Source organism: Callorhinus ursinus, unplaced genomic scaffold (assembly GCF_003265705.2).
Source record: "Callorhinus ursinus isolate GAN/ISIS: 27379988/994484 unplaced genomic scaffold, GSC_fseal_2.0 scaffold13, whole genome shotgun sequence".
Classification (NCBI taxonomy): Eukaryota; Metazoa; Chordata; class Mammalia; order Carnivora; family Otariidae; genus Callorhinus; species Callorhinus ursinus.
The window spans coordinates 48,683,250-48,709,563 of NW_027397075.1; the positions used below are offsets into that span (position 1 = coordinate 48,683,250).

At 52.3% G+C, this 26,314-nt stretch overlaps 1 protein-coding gene and 1 pseudogene across 4 annotated transcripts in view; one reads left to right on the forward strand and one right to left on the reverse strand.

The window, feature by feature from the left end:
• The window catches only part of KCNH1 (potassium voltage-gated channel subfamily H member 1), a 378,415-nt gene that overhangs the window by 335,674 nt on the left and 16,427 nt on the right, over nucleotides 1–26,314 (forward strand). The window lies entirely within an intron of this gene.
• LOC112828789 (methyltransferase-like 26 pseudogene) lies at nucleotides 14,365–14,956 on the reverse strand (annotated as a pseudogene).

The following is a 26,314-nucleotide window of genomic DNA, read 5'->3' on the forward strand; positions in this document are numbered from 1 at the left end:
CAAAGGGAACATCTTTGAGCAGGGATGAGGCGGTGCTTAGAAAAACGGGACGACTGGAAATGGGATGTATAAACATGCTGATTGCCTTCTCTGAGAGACCATTGCCATTGTCCCAGACTCTGCTTCCCTTTGGAGCCCTGAGGCCAGGCAGCAGGGCCCCTGGAGCTTCTCCTCAAGCTTCTGTCCTTCTGTCCAGCTGCTCTGGCCTCAGAGCCTGTGCTGGGGCCAGAAAGATCCCACCGAGGATTACTTCCATCCCAGGCCCCCCAAAAGGCTATGTTGGTTCAGCTACATACCTCGGGGACCCTCTCCCCTTCAGGTCCTCCAGAGGGTCACCCAAGAGCTTGTTTTTATGATTATTGTTGCTGATGTTGGGTGAGAACCCCACCCCCCCCACTCTCTCAGCCCTGAAAAATCACAGCTCCTCATGGCTGTCTATAACAATTAGCTCTTGATAAGAAAATTATGCCCTAGTGATAATGGTACAAAATCCTAGAGGTGGGGGGTGGGTATGAGCAAGATTAGAAATGCACAACTGAACCAAACCAAACTCATCGCCTTCAGATTTGCACTGTGTGTTGTGTAAATCTGGCTATTGAAAGCTGAGGCTCAGCAGGAGAATCACACTCCTCACGCCTCCTATCCTTGGCGTCATCCTCATGCCTGGAGTGGCCAGAGGCATACCCCGTGCATGGACATGAGTCATCCAGTGCGGGCAGCACAGTGGTTCTTCCAGAAATGGTCCCCAGGCCTGTCAGAGTGGGTAGAGGCCCGTCCTTGCCCCTAGTGGAGAAGAATTGGGGGTTTCTATTTCCAGAACCTTCCCTGAATCATCACCTGTCTTTGCTGCTTCCGACCTCCCCACGGAAGCAGATCCTTCATGGAGACTTGACCTGAAGGCTTCTCTGAGGTCTGGCTGCACCCATGCCCTCCCTCGAGGACCCACACAGGCCTCCATCAGAGAGTCTGTGCTGGTCAGACATTGCCATGGACCAATCCTTTGGGAACCAACCCTCTGTTCCAGAATATTCCAGGGGACTCCCTCAGAGCAACAGCCAGGGGCAAGGGAGGTTATACATCAGACTCACACAAGCGCTGCAGAAATCCGGTTAACCCACGCTTGTTGCTTATCTTCTGGGTTGTTCCCTCCAGAGGAGACACCCCTAGAGAGATAAAGGGTGTACAGGGAGCGTGGGATGTACAAAAGATAAAGACAAAAAGGATATAGACCTCACCGCTTTGAGGGCAGGGACGGTGTCGTGATCCTCTGTGGCTCCTCTGGGAGCACAGTGCCTCGCACGCAGGAGCCATGGGCCATCGTGAGTGAACGAATGAGGAAATGGATGAACTGCACCAGGATTCAAGGATGATTCTGCACATGCGGGCCCCCTGGAATAAACATGTCTATTCTGACCCCCTTGTGCAGACTCATCACACGTATAGTGGCATTTAGTCCTCAATGGCCCATTTCACTGACCGGGACACTGAGTTCTAAGTTGAGCAATTTGCATAAAGTCACATGGCCAGTAAGCAGCAGAGGCCCTGGAGCCCAAGTAAAGGAAAAACAAAACAAAACACAGGAAGGAAGAAAATATTTAATGAGCACAATCCCAGGCCAGGTTGTATTATGAATGCTTTTGTAACATTGATATAAAGGTGGGTGAGGTAGATTTTACTCTCCTTATGGACAGTTGTGGAAACTGAGCTGCAGAGTTTAGGTGATGTGTCTTCAGCCATCAGCCACACACATAGCCACACACAGCCACACACAGCCACACACACAGCTACACACAGCCACACACACGGCTACACACACAGCTACACACAGCCATACACACATACACGGCCACACACAGCCATACACACGGACACACACACACACACACACACAGCCACACACACGGCCACACACAGCCGTACACACAGCCACACACAACCACACACACAGCTACACACAGCTACACACATAGCCACACACAGCCCCACACACAGCTACACACATAGCTACACACACGGCCACGCACACAGCTACAAACATAGCTACACACATAGCTACACACACAGCCACACATGGCCACACACAGCCACACACAACCACACACACAACCACACACAGCCATACACACACACACACACATGGCCACACACAGCCACACACAACCACACACATGGCCACACACAGCCATACACACACACACACACACGGCCACACACAGCCACACACAACCACACACACAACCACACACAGCCATACACACACACACACACACGGCCACACACAGCCACACACAACCACACACATGGCCACACACAAGCTCACACAATTAGCCATTACACAGATGTGGAATTACAGTCCCCTTGCAGCTCCCCGGCCAGAGCCCCTTCTGTGCCCTCCGTGCCCCCCCACACACCTTAGACAAGACAAGGCCTCTCCGTCACTTGCTTCTCACAGTGGTTGGTAGGTTAGAGAAAAATATGGCTATTCACACCCTTCTGGTTAGGACGCTCATGAAAAGCAGCCCTCCTGAGGGCAGGGGAATGTGTGAGCCCTTCTAGGCCGTGGAGGCTCCCAGGACCCGGTCTGATCTGTGGGGACTGAATTCCCATGAGCTGTACTCACAGCTGCCTTGGTCACGATGGAAACGAACTGCTGGGTGTCTGACCTCTGAATTTCCCATTTGTAGGTGATCTTTAGTACAACACGAGGAGATGTATACTGATTACGGCCTACGTGCCTGGGCCCGGGCTGTCCCCTGAACACACAGACATGAATAAGGTAGGCCAGGGGACAAAGCAGGAAAGTCCATGCCAGAGTGAAAAATGAAACAAGTGCTAAGTTGAATCACTCGTCATGTGCCATGGGAACAATTAGTTCCGCCTGGGAATATATGGGAAGGCTTCCTGTCCTAGGTGACATTTGAGTTGGACTGTGAAGATTGAGGACTCCTCTGGGCAGCAGGTGAAGGGTGGGGCATTGCAGGCTGAGAAAAGAGAAAAGCTAAGACTCTAGGTCTCTTCTTCCCCACAACCACTTCCCTAACTTCCCACACCTCTGGGCAAAAACTCACCACCCAAAGCCGAGCACAATTAGAGGGGCAAATCTATTTCTTTACGGAGAGCAGGGGAAGGGATCACAGCCTGATACATACTTTACCCCCAGAGCCTAGAGACCTGGCAACTGGAAGATGCTCATTTAATATTTATGGAAGAAAGCAGAGTGCGGACCACATTCCTGAAAGTCAGAGCAGAAGTGCATCTTTAGTGCTGGATGCATTATGTGGACACTTGGTGACCTCTTTGTGAGGTACTGGACGCTCCCAGTCGTGTTGGATCGTATTGCTATCTGTGCTTGGCCTCTAGGAGACTCAGAGCCTGAGTGGTGGCATGTTAAAGCCTTGCTGCTGGCTTATAACTGTATCTCATTTACGACCTTTATTTTCCTGTTCTCATTTTCTTGCTAATATTATGATTTATTTTGTTGGTTCTATGCATCTAAACACACACACACACACACACACACACACACACATTTAAATCAGTTGGCTTTTGGACCGAGGTGGAGAAATAGTTTTGAAAGATGAATAAAATAAATTGGCAAACGCAGGAACAAACCCAAACTAAAGGAATATTGCTTGCATAATAGCTCGCCTCCTGATGGAGAAGGTGGAGTGAGAAGGATGCGTAAATAGCTATCTGAGCAAGTGTCAGGGGAGTGGGGCAGAGGGGAGGCCACTGGCTTTGCTGCAGGATGGGAGGGAGGAAACCACTGTTCACAGCAGCTTCAAGCCACTGGTTCTGGGCCTCAGGCTCACAGGCTCCAATGCCAGGGCTCTCTGAGGGTCACAGGCGCCAAGTAGGAGTTAGCGCTGCAGGAAAGCCAAGGTAAGTCTGCTGTGAAGACGAAACTGTGTGAGAACGGCAGCCGTTTGGGCCTCACCTCCTGCTTCATTAAGCAAAGGTTTTGGAGAAATGGACAGCCAAGTTGGCCAAGGCAAAAATCAGAACAAAATAGGTCCGGCACCAAAGCTTCCCTTGCATACTGCAAAGGACAGACTCTGGGCCATACAGATCTGGAAATGGCAGTAAGACATACATATTCTCTCTCTTCTTCTCCTTCCCCTCCCCTCCCCCATTCCCCCTTCCCTCCCCTTTCCCTCTTCCTCCCTCCCTCCCTCCTTCCCTCTTTCCTTCTCTCCCTCTTCCTTCCTTTCTTTCTTTCTTCTTTCTTTCTTTCTTTTCCTCCTCTTCCTCCTGCTGCTATGAGGACTCTCTGTCCCCATTTTCTCTCTCAGCCCTAAGCCAGTCAAACTTATGCTTTCAAGTGTCAGGAAGCAGCCCCCAAGGAAGTGTTGATTTAATGTGAAAATTTCACATGGGCTGAAGGACCCTGGCCTCGGTTTTACATTTAGCCCATAGAAGTTCTATTTTTATCTGCGAATTGTACATTTTTTTAAGATTTTATTTATTTTAGAGAGAGAGAGAGCATGAGCGGGAAGGGCAGAGAGAATTTCAAGGAGACTCCACACTGAGCATGGAGCCCGACCCAGGGCTCAGTGTCATGACCCTTGAGATCATGACCTGAACCAAAACCAAGAGTCAGATGCTTAACTGACTGTACCACCCAGGCATCCCATGTGAGTTGTACTTTTAAGGACAAGCAAATGTCGCTTGTGATTGACATAGCATGACTACAGTCCTTTCATGGATCCTGGAGACTCAGCGTCACTGGTTGAATGGTAGAGCTTTTTGTGTCTGCTTCATGCTGGTCTGTGCTCTTGGCTAGCCTTCATGGTGTTCCAGGGCTGAGCTTTGAGTAGACTCCTGGCTCATGGTCTGAGTGAGTACTATGGACTCTGAATCCTGTTGGGACCCAAGGTGGTCCCGAGAAGCTGCCCTTCGCCCTGATGGACAACAACATATGTGGGGACAACTTCTAGGCCTGGGGCTCAGGGTCTTCCTCTGGAGAAACTTAACTGGCCCTTTAATGGCCTTGGTCATGGGATCCATGACCATAATTGCTTATCCTTCCACTACTGTGTGCAGAAGTGTGGTGTGAGCAAGGCAGGCGAAGATCCTACTTGTCCAGATCCCAAGCTGGTGAGGGCCTCAGATGAGCACATGACCATGAAGCTTAAGGAGTACCCTGATGAGTACTGCTGGATGATAAAGAGACATAACCGAGGGACACCCAGCCCCGGTGTGGGATGAGTCCAGAGGAGATGCCATCTGAGCTGGGCCCTGAAAGAAGAGTAGGGCAAAGAGGTGCAGGAAAGGCCACTCAGCCAGAGGAACAGCAGGAAGGCATCTCAGAGGCTACAGCATCTGGTGTGCTTGGGAACCTCTAAGAAGAGCAGTGTAGAAAGGACCACGTGAGATATAAGCCAGGTTCTCCAGGCCCAGGGCTATAGCTAATATGCCCCTGTCAGGTCAAGTCCTGGGAATGGGAGTGTAATTTGGGGACATGAAAGGGAACCAGGCCTGGGCCCCTGAAGAAGGTACCTCCACCAGCGCTCTGAAGCTCCCAAGACTCTAAGACATTTACATACATCTTAGCAGGGCCCTGGTGTGATTGCCCAGCAGGTATGATTGCCTTTGTATCAGCCATAGTGTCTGGCCTCCTCTCCCTCCCCCACGGAGGAGGTGGGGCTTGCCAGCTCAAAACCAAAGCTTAAGGCTAGCTTGGCTAACAGTGGTGAGTTCCATGGGCCAGGAACTAGAGCAGCCAAAGCAAAGGGAGATTCTGGGACCAGAAAGGCAGACTGAGCCCAGACCTCCGCAGGACAGCAGAATGCGGGAGCGGCCAGATGCGTAGCCTGAGGCCGGTGTTTGGAGCCAGTACTTTGAGGGGAAGCAGGTTGGACTCATGGGGCAGAGGGCAGGGGCCTCATGATGCCCCCTGATTGGTGAGGATGGACTGGCCTGGATTACAGGGATTGAAGACACAACATTCCCCCTCTAAGCAGTTCTGGCTCATGGGTCAGGTCTTCTGAGCCCCTTTATTTGAACATGGGGTCACTGAGGGCAGGGTTTGTGCAAAGCAGCAAGTGTGACAAAAGGACCCAGTGTTTGAGGCGAGGCAGACCTGAGTATGAATCCCAGCCCTGCTTCTTACTAGCCCTGTGGTGTTAGACAAATGACTTAACCTCTCTGAGCTTCATCTTCCTATTTTGTAAAATGGGAATAAGGGTATCTTTACCATAGGGCGTTCAGGGGGGCTAATTGCCCTAGTGATTGTGCCGTGTAGATCCCATTGTCTTCTTGTGTGATGCTTCTCCAACGCTCAGCCGCCCACACAGGCAGGTCTCTCTCCAGCCCCGCATGGGAGGGCTGCTGGGCTGGGGAGGGCCCAGGCACCATTTCTATACACTAGTTAGATCCCTCTGTTTGTCTGTCATCTATCAATCTGTCTGCCTGGATATCTATCTATCATCTGTTTACCCATCTATCCATCCACCCATCCATCTATCTGTGTGTCTATCACCCATCCATCTATCCATCCATCCATCATCTATCTGTGTGTCTATCACCCATCCATCTATCCATCCATCCATCTACCCATCATCTACTATTTGTTCATCTATCTATCCATCCATCTATCATTACCTATCTACCTACCCTTCCATCCATCCATCTACCTCTAGCTTTCTCTATATACGTTTCTTAAATTAATAGGATTATGGGTCTGACCCTTAGTTAACTTAGCTTCATGATATTATGGTCAGCCCAAGACCAGGTCTCTGTATTAATTTTCTCAGGCTGCCATTACAAAATACCACAGCCAGGGTGACTTAAGTAATAGGAATGCATTGTCTCACAGTCTCGGAGGCTAGAGGTCCGAGATTAAGGTGTCAGCAGAGTTGGTTCCTTTTGAGGGCTGTGAGGGAGAATCTGTTGCAGGCCTCTCTCCTGGTTCTGGTGGTTGGTGGAATTCTTTGGCGTTCCTTGGCTTCTGTTGCATCACTCTGATCTCTGCCTTCATCCTCATGTAGCACTCTCCCTGTGTGCAGATCAGTCTCTATGTCCAGATGTCCCCTTTCTATAAGGACACTTGTCATATTGGATTGGGGGCCCACCCTCTTCCAGCATGATCTCATCTTAACTAATTACATCTGCTGCTATCGTGCTTCCAAAGAAGGCCACCTTCTGAGGTACGAAAGGTTAGGACTTCAGCAGATGAATTTTTGAGGACATCATTCAACCCATAATGGTCTCCCACTCTCTTCTCTAGCTGCCTGTGCACTTGAGAGATGGCTGTGTAGGATCATGGCCACAGCGAGGTGGGGTTCGAGAGATTTGAGTCAAGTGAGCTCCTAGAGCTTGAATCCACACCCTCGACTGGCCAGAACTTCCCAAGTGGATGGGCTTTATCATTTTGAGTTATTTACGCCTTTCTTCCCCATGTATAAAAGCATGAGAAGTACCAGAGTATCTTTAGTCTGCACACCCCTGCCAGGCACTACTCCAGCCCCTGGCTGTGGGCCTCAAACACAAATTCCTCCTCAACCCTCATCCTTCCTCCTGGGGAATCGAGAATCGTGCTGGTGGGAGGCATTTGGAGACTAACATAACCAGACAGAGACTTTCCATTTTGGAATTGGGAATCCGAGCACTGCAATTAGACCAGAGCTTCTAACCTTGCAGGAAACTTTCACAGAAACTAAGTTGATCCCATTCAAGTCCCCCCTGATTTCAGCCTGTGTCTGAATGGGTGAGTGCCTGGGAGAATGGGCGGGTGGAATCCTTCCCCCTTGGTGGATTAGTCCCATCACTCTGCCAGAGTGAAAGAGTTGAACGTAGCCCAAGAGTGATCAGCAAACGTCAACGGTCAGTTCATGGAGGCTGGAACTATTAGCGAAGCTGTTAATGAGCTGTGACCACGTAAATGGGAGATCTGGTGCTGGGCAATGTGTCATTCAACCTGCAGGCACAGAAAAGGTCTGCTCTACTTTGGAGGCTCAGGATTCCCAGACAGCGAGAGTTTCTGAGCGGTCCTCCGCCTGGGCTGTGAGCTCTGGGCTGGGTGCTGGGGGCAGAGGCCGCCAGGCGGCGCCTTATGACGGGGGCGTGGCTCTGCAGCTCCTGTCTGCTCCGGTCTTGGTGTCAGCTCTCGGGGCACACGGACGGCTGGACGTGTGCAGAGCTCGCCTCCGGGGCGCTGTGCTGGCTGCAGGGTCCCTTCTCTTGGAATCCGTCCAGGCACCCCCACCCCCAGCTTCTTCCAACCCCACCCTCCTCTCAAGAGTCCCCACTCTTTCCCCAAAGGGCCGCAGTGAACCTTTGGGTCCTTCCAGAGGAGCAGTCGCTTGATTTTTCCAGGCTTGGGAATATCTGACGCTTAGACAACAATCCTTCTTTCTCCAGCTACCAACCATTGCACACATTTGATATAAATGATTCACCGAAAAAAGCAAAAACTTCCATCCAGGGGAGCAGGAAAAGGAGGGGAACAAGTGAGGGCACCGCGAGACACCTGCCTGCCAGCCTTGTGTGTCTTTCACATGTGTGGGCAAGAAGGTTGTGTTAGTTCCTTCAGGAGACATTTGCTGGGCTCCTGCTGGGTGCCTAGCGCTGCGCTTAGCCCTGTGGGGGATGCTGAAATGAATCGGACATGAATCCTGCCCTGGGGGGCTAATGAATTTGGGGGGACATTCAGATATTTACATAAAAGAGCAATGCCAGGGCAGAAAGCATTTTTTATTATTAGAGCAGGCTGGAGATCACGTGGTGTTCGGAAGAGGGCTGAGTGCCTCTGGCTGGGAGGCTCAAGAAAGGCTTCCTGGAAGAAGTGGCATTGCTCAAGCCTTTGCCGAAGAGGTGGGATTTGAATCAGTGGAAATGGGCATGGGGGAAGGAGAAGGCAGCACCAGTGGCTCTGGAGTGGGGGTAGAGGGGGGCAGCATTCGGAGTCCTCTTCTGTCCGGAGAGTAGGGCAGCAAAGGGCTCTCGCCAACGCGCGTGATGCTGCAGGCACTGTGCCGTGTTTGTGCGTCTGTGCTACCTTCCCCTTGTGCGTGCTTACGTTCTGTGTCCAGCCTCGTCACGTCCCTGCGTGACACACCTGTATCACAGCTTGTGCACACTCCTTGCGCACGGCAGGCCGGGACGGGAGGCCTCGCTGTAGTTCTGTGAAAACGGTCTCTTCCTGAATAGATTCACAGGACATCTCCAGGGAACACAGGGAAGGCCCCTTCTTGTAGAGACTCCTCATGGGGAGGGCATGGCCTGGCTATAGGAGCTTCATCTTTGTTAGCTTGGCGGGGCTTTGTAGAAAGTGCCCCTGTACACAGGCCCCATTTGAGCAGGCGGCGCGCCCCTGGGCAGGGGCAGTAAGCCTGCAACCTGAGGGAGACAGTCACTTCTCCCCCCGGTGCCGCCAGCTGGTTTCCCGGCCAAACACTCACACCTCAACTCTACTGCCAAGAACGCGATCAGGCAGCCACTTTATTGACCATATGAAAACAGAGTGCGGGAGTGGAGCAGAGCCGGGGCTTGGGTTTTACTGCCAGTAATTGCTTGTGCTGTCCCTGTCCTTGAACAGTTCCGGATGTAAATAGCTCTCTCCGGGAGCAGAGTCTGGGTCGAGCCAGGGTAGATGCCCGCCTGCCTCATTCCGGGCTGGCTGTCTGTGTGGCCTGCAGGGGCGAAGGCCTGGTCCCTGGCGATAGACACCTCACTACCCTGGCCCAGCCACTGATTACCTGGCGCCCCCTCCCACCCCTTCCGGGCATGGCCATCCTTGCGCACACCTGCCAGACTCCTCTTGGACCTTGGTCAAGAAACAATGTATATAGAGAAGTGACCTCAGTGCCTTCTGACGCCTGTCCCAGCACAGCGTCCTTGCCCCCCCCACCCCAACACCCATTGTTTTCTGGGACCGTGAATTCCCAGGGAGACAGGACAGGGCTTCCCTTCAGCCCCATCCTTCTGTGTGGTGCCCGACGTAACTTGGCTGCAGTACGTGTCCGTCCAATAGATGGTAGGGGGAGAAACTAGGAAATGCCAGTTCAGGACCTCCTCGGTGCCCAGACTCTTCCACTGAGCCTGTTTCCTCATCCATAAAATAGAAGTCACAGCAAGGACCTGGGTGGTGTGGTGAGAAGCGGCTGCGAGGCTTAGTAAGACTTGTTAGTGCCTTTGCTACCTTCCATCTCCTTGCTAAGACGCATGGTCCGAGCTCAGGAGAGCCACCGGTTCCCCGCTCAGGCTGCCATTTCCTGGCGGTAAGGCACGGAGGACGCTCCTCCCGCTCTGTGGGCCTGTTTCCTCATCTGTAACATCAAGAAGTTGGACAAAGTGGTGTGTGAGATCCTATCCAGCCCTGATTGTGGTTCTTAATTAAGTCATTAAGTACCTGTCACCCAGATTCTGAGTCACTAGCTAGGGTGCACATAATTCCAAAGAGTGGCTAAAGCAAAGGTCATTTTTATTTGATTTTCAAATGCTTTGCTTATTTTGTGGTAGATTGTACTCTCCATGCTGCATTTTGCTTCTGCAAATACTAGAAGTTTTTTGCATCTCTTGCACACAAGGGGGGGGGGGATGGCCCGCCCTCAGGGGACAGCTCCTCACCCCTCACGGTCAGTCCTTCCGGCTGAGTGAGTCTGGAAGAGGTCCTTCCCACCTCCTGTTCCCTTTGTGGAAGAGGGGAGATTTGAGGATGAAAGAAAATAGTGACAGTGCGGAGTGGAATTAATTGGCCAAAGGACAGGATCTGCAGTCCAACTTTCGGGATCCGACTCTCAGTTAGAACACTTACCATTCCTCATCTGTTTCGTCAGCTGTAAAATGGGGCTGGTGATGGTACCCACCTCAGAGTTGTCGCAAGGCTTAAATATAATACAATAAGGGAACAGTGGGTAGCCCATCACCTGGCTCTGAGTAAGCATTCAGTAATGCTGCTGCTGGTTAAGATTACGGTGGGGGCCGTGGTTAGGGGTGGCACGGCACAGGCGCAGACCGGGATTGAATTGGGAGGCCCAGACACTGGGCAGAGACGCAGTATGACGCGGAAAGGAAAGAGGAAGGAGGGAGGGATGGCTGACCATAATGGGTGTGTGTGGGCCAAGAGGAGGACCCTGGCTCAGAACTATGAGAGGGGATTCCCAGGGGGCGGATGACCAAGAAGCGGAGACCATGAGCGCCCCGCCATCTGTCTTCCGAGCACTTTCCTTCTATTACATCTTCTGAGCAGTCATAGCAGGTGGTTTTAGCCTTTTGTTGTTGCGGTTATGGAAATTGCAGCCAAATGGGATCTGCGTCTGGGCCAGCCAGGGTCCCCCAGGAACACCACTGGCCTAAGTGGGCCTAGAATTTGGCTGTCCAGCCCCAAGATGGCGTCACTGCTCTGACAATGATGCTTGGCTAGCCAAAAATCGCATACTTCAGGAAGTTATTTTCTCTGTCTGGCCCAAGACCTCCATGCATTTCACGAGGTGAAGGTTAAACCCCCAGGGAAGAGAGACTGGAGAGGCCTGTAATTCTTCTCCAGCTTCGTCAGCTCCTCAGGTGCAAGCTGCAGGGGAGCTCAGATCTGAAGGCCTAGAAGAAAGTGTGTTTCCACCAACGGCCTGAGCTGACAGTTCTTTGCCCTACAGAGGCTGCTGCCTACTTCAGTACTTCTCTGCAGGCACCCTCTCCTTGCCCCTCCCCGGCAGGGAGGCTGTAGAAGGGAGAGGTGATGAAGTCCGTGGCTTTCTCCACCATTCTCAATGCCAGCGAAATGAACCCCCATCTCCAGAGCACATACTGCCCTCCCTCCCTGCCTTCCCACCTCACTCCCGCCTGCCTGGGAATACTCACACCAAACCCCTGCTGACCTACTTACAACCCCACACACTCCTGCTGACCAGAGAGGGAAGGAGAGAGCTTGAGTTTGCAGCCTGGCAGGGAGAAGGCTTCTGGATGAGTCATTTGCTGTCTTTGACTTTGCAAAGTATGTACAGGAAGAACAGGCAGTGACCAGCTGCTCTCCATGTATATGAAGGAATGAGCAAGTGGAATTGGGTTTACATAAAAGCAGACGCAACTCTGTGTGTGTGTGTGTGTGTGTGTGTGTGTGTGTGTGTGTGTGTAACACTGACCGTCAGATGATTAAATGAAGAATTGACTCTCTGGACCTTCTAGAAAGAGAATAGCATTTGGCGTTGAAAGAGCCAGGGACCTTGCCTCTCCCAGCCTATCTCCTTGTCTATACACAATAAGAACACTTGCCCCACATATGCTGCATATGCTGGGATCCCAAAGGAGACAGCATGCGCACCAGCTTTCTGTCAACCAGAAACAGAACAAATGTCAGCTGTCGTATTAATAATGCCAGGCGTAATGGCAGCTTGCATTGGAAATGGTTTAGAAGGTCACTGGCCTGAAGACGGAGGACTGCACCAGGCGACCTCCTGAGCTCCCCCTGATTCTAGCATCACTCTCTGCCTCCCTCTGCCTTTGTTATCAAAGGAGCTGTTGGAAACAAAGGAGGAGAAATGGGAGTGAGTCTGGCGGGAAGGGCCTGAGGTCTCTAATCTTTGAGGCTTAGAGATTGTTACTGAAAATGGGATCATAACCTAAACATGAAATGGCCAGGGCATTAAGAGTCCTCCTATGGAGACATCAGGCATTGTGTGGCTCTTTGGCCCCTCCCTTCCCTTGGGTTTTCCCCAGCAGGATAGGAGGGGCCCCTGCCACTGAGACATGTTCTCAGGTGGCACTAGAAGCTCCCCCCCACCCCCGGCCCCGGGGAGATTACATTGTGGTGTCTGCCCTGCCCTGGCCCACGTGCCTCTCCCTGACTAGGCGTTGCTTCCTTGAGCTGACAGCTGGGGCACCAGTAATTGGCAGTGTCGGTGATCACGGAGTAATGTGCCTCATCTGTCACAGAGCTGTCTGCTGATGGGGTGCACCCAGCACTTCAACCTCGGGGCACCAGCTCTGCACATGGGCCTGGATCCCTGTTGTTCATCTCAGCTGCTGGCCTCTGCCCTCCTGCTTGGAGGCAACATAAGAAACTCTGGGCACAAGCCCAAGATTACAGGTGTAGCCTAAGAATGGACCAGTATATTTCATTGTATTTCAAAACCAGGTGTTTAGTGAGCACAGGCTCTGTGTCCTGCCCTGCGCCTGGGACCGAGAGCAACACAGAAATGTGTGGCCTGGTCTCTGTCCTTGGAGATCTCACAGGAGAGTATTCTTGTCTTTTGTAGAAACTTCAGTGAAGAAAAATATAAATGATTTGGTCAAATAGATGTTAATAATGTTTATAAGTAGTATTTATTTATTTTTAAAAGATTTATTTATTTATTTGTCAGAAAGAGAGAGAGTGAGGGAGCACAAGCAGGGGGAGCAGCAGAGGGAGAGGGAGAAGCAGACTCCCCGCTGAGCGGGGAGCCCGATGCAGAACTCGATCCCAGGACCCCGGGATCATGACCTGAGTCAAAGGCAGACGCTTAACCAACTGAGCCACCCAGGCATCCCGATAAGTAGTATTTAATTAAGGGTGCACTAGTATGTGTTAGACACTCTACGTGCATCATTTCTTTGCATCCTTCTAATAATCCTATAAAGTATGTAGGCACTATTATTAGCTCTATTTTACCGATAAGGAAACTGTTATCCAAAGATTACAAAAACTTGCCAGAGATGCAGGAGAATGCTTATTTCCCCACACCCTTATCAACAAAGTGAACTGTCAAACTTCTGGGTTTTTACCTATCTGAGAGTTGAAAAAAAAGGTATCTCAGAGTGGTTTAAATTTGCACTTCTCTTATTATGAGTGAGATTTGGCTGTTTTTCATATGCTTAATAGTCATTTAAATTTCCTTTTCTGTGATCCTTGTCCATTCTAAAAATTGAAATGTTGGGGTTTTTTTTCTTATCAATTTCTAGAAGCTACTTTTTGTAATAATAGAAATACAAATAAATATCTTCCCATTTTGTCACTTGTCTTTTAATTTTGCATATGTTGTCTTTTGTCATGCAGAGCGGGTTTTTTTTTATGTTACCAAATTTATTATTTTAATGTTATAGCTTCTGGATTCCAGATTAGTTAGCAAGGGCTTCCTATGGTCTCTTTAAACATTAAGGTAGTAAGATAATAAAATCATGTTAAATATGGGGGATTGGACATCAGTATCTATTTCTCATTTCTCCTGAAAATCCAAAAACCAATGAAATGACGCTAGAGGATTTTTTTTTTCTTTTTTGGCAGCAAGAAACATTTTATTCCCAGATGCTAAGCAGCCCTGGGCCACCAGCCAAGAGCCCCCAGACTGGGCAAGGCCAGTCCTCATGGCCCAGCCTCCCAGGGTCTGGCAGGGCTGGGTTTGTTCCAGAAGGGGTATGGGTGGAGACACAAGCATGGGGAGAAGAAGGGGGTTACTCTTTCTGGAATATCAGGCACTCGTTGGCTGCCATGTCCACCATTCTTTCCAGGAGAAGGCCACTGGCTTGGAGGAGCATGTCCTTCAGGAGGGTTGTGTCCTGTGGCCCCCACTCCGGGCGACTGCATCTAAGGGTTAGGTCAAAATCTACATTACTCTGTGGCATGATCTTCTGTTGATTTTATCGGGCCCATAGGCGATGAGCAGCACCTTGGGGGTGAGCAGGTAGGTTCCCTCCTGCTCTGAAGAGCCTCTCGGTGCATTTCAGGGGGCTGATGCGGATCATGTAGATACTGAACAGCAGGTCCGGGGACCTTGGCAGGATCCCGCCCCAATTGCTCCCAATCCCAGGTCACGTCCAAGTACAGCAGGGTCTTCACACTGGACAGCCCCTGAGCCTGACTGGTGACTGAGATGCTGTCCCCTTCTGACGGCTGCCACTCAGCGTGGGGGAAGGTCCGCACAAAGTGGGTGGTGGGCTGGCTGGAGCCCGAGGCCACCTCATGCCCGCAGATGCCACACTGGGCCGGGTCCAGGTACTGCCCCAGCACACACAGGATGGGTTCCCTGTTCCGCTCAGTGGCCATGTTACTATAAGAACATTTTTCAGAACCAAAGAGCAAAAATCCTCAGGTTGTAAGGTCATCAAGTGTCTGGCTCTTCAAGTAAAGAAGACCCACATCAAAGCATATCATTGGGAAATCCTGGAACTTCAGGAGGCTAAAAAAAATCCTACAAACTTCCATAGAGATGTAATAGTTTACATGCAGAAGATTAGCGGTCAGAGTGCCTATCTCAAGAGTAATGCTGACATAGGAATTTTAGTGGAGTGGGACTTGCAAAATTCTGATGGAAAAGTATTTCATTCCAGAGTTCTGTATCCAAATGGTTAGGGAAGGATGAAGGTAAAGACATTTTTAGGAATGCAGGGAATCAGATGGCTTTCAGGGAATTTTTTCTTGGGGAACCACTATAAGATTTGTTTCTATGAAATGAGGAGGAAACTAAGAAAGAGAAAGTACTGGTGAAGAGAGATCCTGAGCCTGGCAAAGCAGCCAGAACAGATTGGAGCAAGGGGATGGAGAGTTCCAGAAATGGTATCTCTAGGGGAGAAAAAAAAATGGAAATACTTAGAAAATAGAATATATTATTAATGGGCTTATTCTAGAGATATCAGAGTATATGAAATAAATTAGTGAGGGGTTCATGGACAACCAGGCTGATTTTTTAAAAATTGAGATAATAATTAACTTCAGGGAAAAGAAAAGGGTGTGTGTGCGTGTGTGTGTGTGTGTGTGTGTGTGTCTTGTCCAAGCATAAGTGACAGACCAAAATTCAAAGCTGAGGCTGTCTGATCACAAAGTTTGTCCCATGTGATCTTATAGGAAAACAAAGCTCCTACTACAGAGTACCTGTGTGACCTTAGTAAGCCACTCTCCCTCCTGGGCCTTGGTTTCTTCACCTATAGAATAAATGGGCTACACAAAAAGCACAAACCATACACGAAAATATAGAAAAATTTGATCATGTCAAAGTGAAAAAAATGTTGGTATGACAAAAGAGAGCAAAAAAAACACAAGAAAAAGCAAACAAACAAAAAATGATTTAAAAACAAAACTGTGGACTAGGGCAGCAGTTAGCAAACTGGCCTGACCCAAATTCGGCCCACAAGTTGCTTTTCTAAATAAAGTTTTATTGGAACACATCCACTCCCACTCATTTATGTTTTGTCTGGCTATTTTTGCACTACAGAGGTGGAATTGAATAGTTTTGACAGAGAATTGAATAGTTTTGACCCCCCCTTACCTTTTGCACTACAGAGATGGAATTGAATAGTTTTGACAGAGTTTTCCACTTTTACAAAGTAGAAAATATTTATGATTTCTCCCTTTACAGAAAAAGTTTGCCAACCCCTGAACTAGAAGATTTTTACAATGTATGTGAACAGCAACAAATTAAGACCTAAGATATATGAATTACGTTGACAAATTAATGTAAAAAAGAAAGAGAACACAGGGTTAAGGTGGGAAGAAAGGCTCTAGATGGTGATGTTGAAACACAGGCAGAGGGCTCCTGGGCACAGATAGGCTCCGGACCCCAGCCTGGGACCTCACACGTGAGGCTGACCCTGGACATTCCCAACCTGCTGCAGGGAATGTGGCAGGAATTTGTGAGCCCTGCCATCAGGCAGTGAAGTGTCTGCTACTCATGCCAAGGACATCAGTGCTTGGTTCCCTGCTCAGAGCCTCTGTAAGCCTCTCACTTGTCACTCCCAGTGTCCTTGGGAGAGAGTCTAATTGTTGCAACCATTGCATATAAAAAGATATGTGCCAAGAACAATACCTTTGGTGGCTTGTTACTTTGAATTTGCCTTAATTGGCTCATGTGTTGGCTGGCTGATTTTCAAAGGGCAGCACAAAGGGGACTCTTCCTAAGTAGGAGGGGGACCTGGGACCATCAGCTCCCTGCTCATGTTCTTTCAGCCAATTAAGCTTAATCCTGGGAGCCAGCCACTGAGGAGTGGCTGAGTGCTTGGCAGCAGGGCGGGAGAGAATCAAAATAAGCCTGGATTTGTGGGCTCACACCTTGGTTCGCATCTGCTCTACTTGTCAGCCAGATAAACTCTGAGGACCAGTGTCCACATTACAAAATAAACGATAATAGCTGTAACCCAACCACCAAGTATCCTCATCTGGTCAGGTTGACTTTTTTCTTTTATTCAGGAAAAAAAAGCATGCATAACATGTCCATTGGTTAAATACTTTTGAAATATCACTGCGAGGTGGGGGACGGGGTGAGAGGAGTAGAGGGCAGCACACAGGAACTTGTGCGCCCTGCCAGGGCCGGCAGCGACACCTCGCCCCCTCCCAGCAGACCACCTGGGTTTCCACTGCCCTCCTTTGATTATGCAGAGTGGCTTCCCCGGATGCCCGGGGACCAGCCTCCTGAGGCCTAAGGGGTTCCACTCCTGCCCCCGAAGACAGCTTATCGAAGCTTCTCCTGTGCAGAGTGGGTCTCTCTTGGCCATTCTTGTGCTCACAGGACAGAGATACTTACCTGCCAGTCTTGGTCTGAGCCGCTGTGTCCATACCATGCCCAGGTCTGACCAGACATGGCTCCTTTGGCCTGGGTGGCAGGACTGCCCCTCCCACTGAATGGGTGACCCAGAAGGGCCACATTCACAGTATGGGGAGGGGGGAGGGGAGGTGAGACCTGTGGGAGTGGGTCGGGGCAGAAACTGCATTTACTGATCCCCGGGGGGTGCTGGGTGCTGGGTGCTGTGCACACGCTGGAGCTCCTTTACTTCACATGCCCACCCCGAGAGCACATTGTTCTGTTTATACCAGGTACAAGAATGGCACAGAAAGAGACCCACTTTGGGGAGGAGAAGGTCCAACACACCGAGGCAGAGTGTGCAGTCAGAGACCTGGCCTAGAGACCGAAGCTTCCCTTCCACGGGTCTGTTACGTAGGCTGGGAGGTGAGGATGCCGAGAGGAAAAGGAGTCCCATTTTCTTTTTCTTTTTTTTTTCAAGATTTCTTATTTATTCATTTGAGACAGAGAGATACAGAGAGAGAGAGCATGAGCAGGGGGGAGAGGCAGAGGGAGAGGGAGAAGCAGGCTCCCTGCTCAGCAGGGAGCTCGATCCCAGGACCCTGGGATCATGACCTGAGCCGAAGGCCGATGCTGAACCATCTGAGCCGCCCAGGCGCCCCAAGGAGTCCCATTTTCAAGTAAAGGTGGGGAGTCCCTGTTTTCTCCTCCTGGTGAGAATCAGGGAGAGGAGGGGCCTCGAGGGCCCGCGGGCTGGATGGCAGGCAGGCGGCACAGCCCACAGGCTCCAGCGTCACGCAAGCCCAAGCTGGGCCCCTCACTCACTGTGTCCGCTCCCTCGGCCTCAGCTTCCTCCCCTGTGTAATGGGATTACAAGAGTGGCTACCCATAGGATTGTTGGGATTCACTGACATAACGTACGCAGTGTGTTTAGAGCAGCATCTGATGGGCGGGGAGAGCGCAGCGCCTGGCGGCCACTGCCACATTCAGATGACTGTGGCCCCCCCGTGTGCATGCCGCCCCTGCTTTTTCCCTTCCATGGTCTGGGTACGTGAGTGCTCTTACTGTTTCTTATCCCGCCCTCCCTGTGAGGCTCTTCTGCAAGGGCTGCTTCTCTTGCTCGCCTGCCTTTTGTCCATCTCGTTCTGTTCTGTTCTGTCTGTCCCCTTTAATAGGGCCTCTGTCCCCCTCAGATGTTTGGGTCCCCTGGAACAGAGCGGGCATCCTCAGGCCCACTCCCCCGGCTCCCTGCAGACCCCACGGCCCTTTTCTTGCTCCCTTGCTCCCCGGCGATCTCCCACAGCCTCTGGGGGGTCAGAACAGACAGGTGGGACCGGTTTGCCGTACTTACATTCCCCCTGCCTCCTCTCGCCCGAGAAAGCCAGGGGGCACAGCAGCGTACCCGCTTCAAGTCTGCGGGCCGAGTATAGGCATGCGATGGAAGGACAAATGGCCCAGACATTCAGCTTCCCAGGCAGCTCAAACACCAGATGCTGAGAAGCCCAAGGCCAGACTCTGCAGCCCAGCTGATCAGCCTTCCTTTGTTGTCCTGGACTCAGGACCGACTCCGGCCATCTGTATACTGAAGGAAGGAGAGAGATACAATCCAGAAGCCATCTCTCTGGGGGCCGTGAGCACTGATGGGATCGTGTGAAAGAATTACAGAGTAATTCTTACGGAGTTTGATACGCGCCCCAAACCCCCGGAGGCTGCTTCAGCTGCTTCCTGACGAGGAAGATGTCACCCTCCCCCAGATGCACTGATGTGGGTGACTCTGCCTGGCACAGCGGCGGTGGCGGGGGGAGGAGTTGGGGACAAGAAGAGGGTCCTTGGCCTTTGGCAGATTGCACGGCCAGGTCCCTGAGCGCAGCAGAGATCAGGGGCCAGAAGGAGGGCACAGTCCCTGCCTCCGTGGAGGAGAGTGGCAGCAAAGGGTGTGTGCCGTCTGCTTGGTCAGGCTGGGATTTGGCATGACTGTGCAGCTGGGGAGGCACGTTCTTGCCCCTGCTCCCTAGGAGTGAGGAGCCATCTGGGATTGAAAAAACACATCCCACGTCTGCACTTGGTCAAAGGGGTTGCAACAAAGGTGGATGAACACCCCTGAGGTCTGAATTTACCTCTCAGCCCCCAGGCCTGAAGCCTGGTCCCCGTCCAGGAGGCAGAACTGGGTCAGGGCAACTGACATTGGTCAAACCTTCCCATCACCTCATTCATCCTTGGGGGTGCTCATCGCTGATTCCCGGGATAAGCTCAGAGCCTAGTACAAGTAGGTGTCCTGCCCGTGTTTCTACTGTTCTGTCTGCCAGGAAGGTCCTCTTGGCCCTCAGGTGCTCAGGCCTCTCCAGAGCCCTGGAGACCTTCCCAGGGCAGCTTCCTGAGCAGAGGAGCTTGAACCTTTCCCCTTCTCAAGGCCCCTTTGCTCCGGAATCTGCAAGGATCCCAGTCCCAGTGGCAGAACTTGAGTATCAGCTAACTTGGGCTCTGGTCACAGTTCTGTAGACTAATTGACTGAGTAACATTCAACTCTGAACCTGAGTCCTTCATCTTTGAAAGAGGAGTAATAATAGTTCCAATTTCATGGGCTTGTGGTTGAGAGTTAAGAGAAGGCATGTAAACACTTAGCATTGGACCTGACTCAGTAGAGGGCTGTGAGTCATGCAGGCCACAGCTGGACAGCGGATGAGTCATCCAAAGACGGGGTATTTCTAAGACAGACTCGGGTGAAAATCGGCCTCCTCCTCCCCTGCACAGGCCTTGTGCCTACTGTTTTCTGGAAGTTTTGGAACAACAGATCCAGTGAATGATGGGAATAGACTGAGCAGAGAGGAGGAAGGAAGGGGACCCCCCCCCCGGTCAGTTCCCAAGGGGAAGTCCTTGTAGCCAGGAGAACCAAGAGAAAGTCAGGGCCCTGACTGGAGCCCTCACAGGCTCCAGAGAGAGAAGCTAAGGTGCTAGGGACACCGGCAAAGGTAACATTAGCCAGGACCCTCACCCAGCCCCCGCAGATGTCCTGTGGTGAATAAAACAGGGGCTGTGGACCCCAGGTGGGGGTTCAATCCTCTCCTTCTCAGGCACGGCTACGTTTCCATTTAAACTTTCTCCCCTCAGCTCTTCCCCCCGGCTGCAGCGAAGGGCCCAGTCAGGAAAACAGAAATTGAAACCACACTAATTTTTAAGAGATTTAAATCAGGGAATTGGTGTCAGAAGGCTGAAAGAGGGAAAAGCAGATGTTGAGGATGCCCAGAGATTAGGAACCAGAAGTAGCAGTGACACTCCCATGGATGCGAGCACAAGTGAGTGGTATTATCACATCCAAGGGGCCAGGGGAGGGCCCCACTTTCTGGGAAGGGTGCTCCGGGGTGCTGCTAGTGTTCAGACCTCCAAGAGGGGCGCTGCGTGTCTGGTGCCAGGACGTCTGAGGAGACACCCCGGGGTGTCTTGTCCCCAGCTCCGGGGACAGGGCCTGGCTTGGGGGCGCCCAGGGGGTGAGGAGCGCTGTGGAGCTGTGTTCCGACTGCTGGTGCTCCAGGGGAGCAGGGCAAGCCTTGCTGGGGAGCGCCAAAAGGAAAGAAGCTGCCGGAGGGTGGGCCTGAAGCTGACTGCTGCTGGCGCCATAACTACAGGAGCTAAATTCAGGGAGGAAGGCTCTTCTGCCCTCCCCTGCCATTCAGTGCTGCTGGGGCCTGCCATGGGCAGAAGCTAACTAGAAGCCGGCTGCCCAGGGAGTCGGGAGACGTGGGTGGCCGGCTCTTAGCTCCAGAGTCTCCAAGCAGAACACGGAGGGTGGATTGATGGGCAGCACGTAAATAACTGTGCACACGTGTGCGTGCACGCACACACACGGACACACACACATGCACACGCGCGCACGCATGGACACGCGCACACACACGGACACACACACGACACACATGCACGCGCGTGCGTGCGCGCATACACACGGCCGCACGCACACACAAATGCACACACACGCATGTGCGCGCGCGCGCACACACACATGCACACACACATGCGCGCGCACACACCGTGGGGTGCACAGTCCATTTTAGCCTCACGGCATTCCTCTAGAGATTCTAGTAAAGGCTATTATTCTCAAGTTATGAAGACAAAACCAAAGACCAGAGAAGTTCATGGTCAGTCAATCACCAAACACTCACGGGATGTCTACTGTGCCAGGCGTTGGTCTAGCTCTGGGGGCCCAGCAGTGAGCCAGAACCTGTCTTGGCAAGGACACGGGTCTTGTAGCTGGGGGAGCGGGGACAGGGAGGTGAGGAGACCATCAGCGCACGCTTGGAGACAGGTAAACGCAGTAATAATCTCCGGTATGGAAAACAAGTGCTGAACAGCGTGAGCGCCTCAGGCGGTGTGGGGGACACAGGTTAGGAAAGGTCCAGGCCCCGGGGGACAGGAATGTCAGCAGCTGAATACCGAAAACCCACGCACATGGCCAGTGGCCATTCTGAGTCACCCTCCCATCTGCCACCCGGGAGCCATGCTCCCCAGGGTGGAAAATCTCTTCATCGAAGCACATGGTGCAGAGCAGAGAGGCTGCGGGCACATCCGAGTGGCTGCCGTGGGAAGGCCAGGCAAGGGGAGCACAGAGCCCGAGCCTTCAGCTCCGCAACCAGGACTTGGCCTGTCCCAGTGAAAGAGCAGTGGCCCCGTCCATGGCCCCGTCCATGGGTGAGGAAGGGGCGGTGGCAGCCAGTCCCGCCTCAGCACAGCAGAGAGCCTGGCTGCTCAGAATCGGGAGTGTACGATAGAGGCACACACTGGGTGAGGGGCCCCCAGCGCCCCCCAACTCTTCCTCATTCTGGGGCTCCTTCTGTAAAACGCAGCAGTCTCAGATCAGCTCAGGCCAGGAAATTCATTGGACCATCAGTTCCCAAGGGGAAGGCTCTTTCAGCGTTCTTCACACTTGGATCCACCACCTCACATACCTCGTACCTCTGTCTGTATTCAGTAGACACTGTATAAAGACTTTGTGAATGGCTGATCAGAGCTGCTTCCTGGTGGAATGAGGTTTTGGGGAGAGTGTCCTCTCTCCCTGTGGCGGAGCATGAGGCTTAGGGCCACAGTGAGGAATTCAGGGTAGGTCTCAGGAAAGAAGGACTGAGCATGGAGAGCCTCAGTCTGCTCTCCTGACAGGGAAGGGGGTGCTGCCCAGTGCCAGGGCTGATTCACTGGGTCTGTCTGGTGTCAGAGGAGTGGGCCCCTTCCGAGCTCTGGGATCTAGGGTGCCTACAGCGGCAGATCCCTAGCTGAGTTCCTCCCCAGCGGGGAGACAGGCTGTGGCTCTGCTCCCCAGCTGCATGCATCTGGTGGGCAGAGGGCTCAGACAGTGCAGACATATATACCTGGGGCCCAGGCAGAGCTATTTTTGTCTTCAGATCCACTGTCTCAAGGTCTCTGCCCCGGGTGGGGCTCAGGACCGGGTAGGGGGGCAGCGATGACTGGTGCCCAGGAGGGGAACACAGAGCCAGAGGGGGCTGGTGAAGCCGGTGAGGGGCCATGTGTGTGCAGCTGGACCCCTGGCACTGAGCAGGGGCATCTTGCCTCCTGAGTGTGGGCACGGGCATGTCCTCTAAACACAAGTGTGAATTACGTGCCTATGTGGCAATCTTGATGATGCAGAGAAAGTTCCCCGGGTGATCCTGTCCCTCTCCCTGGTGGACAGCACAGCTGGGGGAGGGAGGCAGGTGACTCCAGGCTTCTTCCCATAATGAAGGAGCCCTGAGTCACACTGCTGGGCCGTGGGCTTCAGGGTGGAGCTTTTGATGAGAAGTGGGAAGAGATTTGAAGTTCTCTGGTCTCCAAGAGGTGCCATTTAGGATTGGTCTCAAGATTTCTTCTTTAATGATTTCTCTTGAGAACGGGCCTAGTGTGCCCCTTCCCCAGGTGATCAAGGGGACCAGAGGGATCAGAGTGGGGCCCCGTGGGAGCGGAGGCACGGACAGGCAGTCTGGTTTACAGATGATCCCATGGGCTTCCTAGGGTGGGAGACAGCATGGGGGCCAAAGCGCTGTAGGAACCGGCAGTGTGTGTTGCCCGGCAGTGCCCCTAAGGCTGCAGATGCTCCTCGGGAGCCTGGCACAACCCCAGGTTGAGGTTTGGGATTTTCAGACCCCATCCATTTCTCTTCTGCCATGAGCCAGTGTGTGTCCAGAAGCAGGCCGTGTTGCAGCTCCTGTGGCCACTCTGCTTCCGGGGGCCACCCCTTCCACACCTGTCCCGAGCTCCCACCCTTCAGTTGCCCCCCCCCCGTCCACCCGCACCCCAGCCAGTCCTCAAAGCTTGCTGCCCTCCGTGCCTTGCGTGGATAGGAAGGCCGTGCTGGCAAAGCTCGAGCGATGCCCTCCTGCGGGAGACTCCTCGGGAATAAACCCGACGTAGCTGGTGTGTGCAGCAGTCGGCCTGGTACCCGCACCGCCTGAGAGCCGAAGTGAGCGTGACCGTTCCCAGCTTCACATGAGGACAGCAAGGCTCAGAGAGGCAAGGCGACTGGCTTGGCACCCCGCTCCTTGTGGCTGGGGTGCGGTTCACAGGTGGTTAGCTGGCTCTGGGTACGGTGCTGAAAGGGGATTCCGTGATGAAGTGGCCTTCTCTGCTGGTGGTGTTTGCAGAGAAGGCTGCTTGAGCCCGCAGGTGAATGGGGGCCTCTTTCCTCCTTCTGACCCAGATGTTACCACAAAGCCCAGGGCTGCTCGCAGCTATGCACCCCTCCTGCATGCAGCCCTGAGTCTCAGCCGTCAGTGTGGGGCCAGGCACGACTCTGGCCCTGGGGTACGATGCCCACACTTTAGCAAGGACAGGGAGACCTCTGCCATGGCCCAAGAAAGCAGGGAAGCTACTGGGCCAGAGACCCCTCTGTGAAGTAGCATGGTATGGGCAAAGAATGGAAAAGACCTCTGCACTCTCTCATGAGCCCCATATTCCACAGGGAAGGAGACTAAGACCCCAAAAGGAAAAGCTCAGGGAGCCAGTAACCTTCTCCCTTATCATTAAAAGAGCCCTTCACCTTCACAGAGCCCTTCTCCAGACCTGCCAGGCACTCTCGATTCGGCATGGCTCTGCGGGGAATGCAGGATTCCTCCCACCAACCCCCGCCCCCGTCCCTAGGTTGACATCACCCCGGCAGAGACAGGCGTGCCTGGGAGCAGCCCTCCAGATGAGCCCACACGCTTGGTTCAGGGCTGCTGGGCTGGCAGCTCAGGAGGAGGAGCGGGTACCTGGGCGCTCATCAGTGAGAATTGGCCCACGCTCTGAGGTTCTCCCAGAGCGCCTCTCACCTCCACCCACCCCGATGTGAGAGACTGCACTGTGTAGACAATGCTGATCCTAAGTCTATAGTGTAGGTGTGACCCTCTCAAGGAGTGTGGAACCGGCGAGCTTCCCTGTGCCCGGAGAAGCAGTGAAGCCAACATGAACTCCTGTGTTGGAGAGCTTCGAGAGTCAGCATCCTAAAACGGGGGTTTTAACAGCATGCCAGAAAATGACTTATCGGGGCAGTCAAACCCTAGAATAATCCAGACAGTGAAATTGTTACAACTATTATTTTTCCTAAAACTAGACGATTGCATGAATCAAAGAGTTATTTGCTGTCGAGCTTGGTGCGTGAGATGGTACATCTGCGGGCTGCACCGGCGGGTGTCCCAGCGACCCTAACCACGTGCCACCGACAGGGGGCCCCAGGTCAGGAAAGCCGACAGTGATGTCAGAGCCAGCTCTCTAGGAATGTACAGGTTGTCAGGATTCACAGCTGTTTGTTCATTTTGGTAGACAACGCCTATTTCTTTCTTTCTTCTTCTTCTTTTTTTTTTTTGAATGCATCTTTTTTTTTTATTTCAGAGGTAGAGTTTAGTGATTCATCAGTTGCATAGAACACCCAGTGCTCATTACATCACGTGCCCTCCTTGATGCCCATCCCCCAGTTACCCCATCCTCCCACCCATCTCCCCTCCAGCAACCTTCAGTTTTTTTCCTATGATTAAGAGTCTCTTATGGTTTACCCCTTCTCTGTTTATTTATTTTATTTTTCCTTCCCTTCCCCTATGTTCCTCTGTTTTGTTTCTTAAATTCCACGTATGAGTGAAATCATATGGTATCTGTCTTTCTCTGACTGATTTAAAGGTCATTTGTCCCATGGAATAATGAGACCACATAGTGCAAACACGATTTCACAAATCACAATCAGAGCATCCCCAGACGGAGGGAGGCATTACTGAGGATGTGTTGGAGGCTGAACGCTGGTTCGCCTGTCTTGACCCCTTGGTATCTCTGAGGAGAGAGGAAGGAGGTCACCAGCTCTACATCTTGGCCCCATTTCCTCCTACCCCACTGGCAACTTGGCTCATGCTGGGGAAGGGCTGCATGGGAAGAGAAGGTGCTCTGGCCAGGAGGAACGCAGAGCTTGAGGGGTCTATGAGACATGGACGTGGCCGTGCTCAGCGTGGGAAGTTTCAGGTTTAGGGCTGAACGAGTGAGAAAAGCAGGATTGTTTATAAACCTGGCGGGTGGGGCTTCTCACAAATGTCACTCACTGCATCACCACAACAGGGCTGGAAATAGGAGTAGATGAGACAACTTGGGGGCTTAGAAAGATCAAGAACCGTCCTTTGTGTCTGTGGCAGCACATAGTGGGGTGGTCATTTGCACCGGGTCTGGCCTGCACCTCTGCGAGCTCTCAGCTGCATGAAGTGTGCAGTGAAGCAGGAGGGCCATAGGAGGACAGCCAGGGGAGCACAGAGAGCAAAGGGCTGTGCTCTGGGGAGGGCCACATGCAGGATGGGAAGAAGCAGTGGCAGGAAAGGAAACCAAGTCTAGATGCCAAGGGTCACCATAGCAAAGCACCACAAACTGGGGGGGGGGGCAGGGGGGTGCTTAAAAAATAG